This window comes from Drosophila albomicans, unplaced genomic scaffold (genome assembly GCF_009650485.2).
Source record: "Drosophila albomicans strain 15112-1751.03 unplaced genomic scaffold, ASM965048v2 utg000321l_pilon, whole genome shotgun sequence".
Classification (NCBI taxonomy): Eukaryota; Metazoa; Arthropoda; class Insecta; order Diptera; family Drosophilidae; genus Drosophila; species Drosophila albomicans.
The window spans coordinates 42,321-43,528 of NW_026263605.1; the positions used below are offsets into that span (position 1 = coordinate 42,321).

The 1,208-nt window shown below is 22.6% G+C and overlaps 1 long non-coding RNA gene across 2 annotated transcripts; it reads right to left on the bottom strand.

The window, feature by feature from the left end:
* Window positions 1-229: 229 nt before the first annotated feature.
* On the bottom strand, window positions 230-1,151 carry LOC127566309 (uncharacterized). 2 transcript variants are annotated; one of them, XR_007955627.1, is made up of 3 exons: window positions 1,126-1,151; window positions 658-756; window positions 230-288 (listed from the first exon to the last, which is right to left on the bottom strand). It is a non-coding gene; the product is annotated as an uncharacterized LOC127566309 (long non-coding RNA). The 2 variants fall into 2 exon arrangements; XR_007955626.1 differs by lacking the exon at window positions 230-288 and adding an exon at window positions 440-468.
* Between the last annotated feature and the right edge of the window lie 57 nt (window positions 1,152-1,208).

The following is a 1,208-nucleotide window of genomic DNA, read 5'->3' on the forward strand; positions in this document are numbered from 1 at the left end:
AAAAACTGTATAAAATGATATATAAAAAGTTTTTTTCTTGTTAATTTTTCATATGTTGAAATTTTTTTGTCAAAGTTGAACTCATATTGTCGGTAGAACCTCATATCATATGCTGCAATAAAAAATAAAAAATTCACCAAGTCCAAAAAATTTTTTTTCTCAAGTTAAATTTAAAAATCTTATCTCATTTTATTAATAAACTATATAAAATGCTATATAAAAAGTTTTTTCTTCAATTTTCATATGTTGAAATTTTTTGTCAAAGTTGAACTCATATTTCGGTAGAACCTCATATCATATGGCTGAACGTTCAATAAAAAAATTCACCAAGTCCAAAAATTTTTTTCTCAAGTCATCAAAATCTTATCTCATTTTCTTCAATAAACTGTATAAAATTCATAAAAAGTTTTTTCTTCAATTTTCATATTTGAAATTTTTTTCAAAGTTGAACTCATATCTCGGTAGAACCTCATATCATATGGCTGAAGTTCAATAAAAAATTCACCAAGTCCAAAAAATCTTTTTTCTCAAGTTTAAATTCAAAATCGTTAATCTCATTATAAATAAAACTGTTATAAAATGATATTTAAAAGTTTTTTTCAATTTTCATATGTTTGAAATTTTTTGTCAAAGTTGAACTCATATCTCTGGTAGAACCTCATATCATATGGCTGCAGTTCAATAAAAAATTCACCAAGTCCAAAAAATTTTTTTCTCAAGTTAAATTCAAAATCGTATCTCATTATATTAATAAAACTGTATAAAATGATATTTAAAAAGTTTTTTTCTTCAATTTTCATATGTTGAAATTTTTTTCAATGTTGAACTCATATCTCGTAGAACCTCATATCATATGGCTGAAGTTTCAATAAAAAATTCACCAAGTCCAAAAAATCTTTTTCTCAAGTTAAATTCAAAATCTTATCTCATTATATTAATAAACTGTTTAAAATGATAATTAAAAAGTTTTTTCTTCAATTTCTATGTTGAAATTTTTTGTCAAAGTTGAACTCATCTCTCGGGTAGAACCTCATATCATATGGCTGCAGTTCAATAAAAAATTCACCAAGTCAAAAAAATCTTTTTCTCAGTTAAATTAAAATCTTTCTCATTATATTAATAAACTGTATAAAATGATATTTAAAAAGTTTTTCTTCATTATATGTAATAAACTGTATAAAATGTAATTAAAAAGTTTTTTTCTTCAA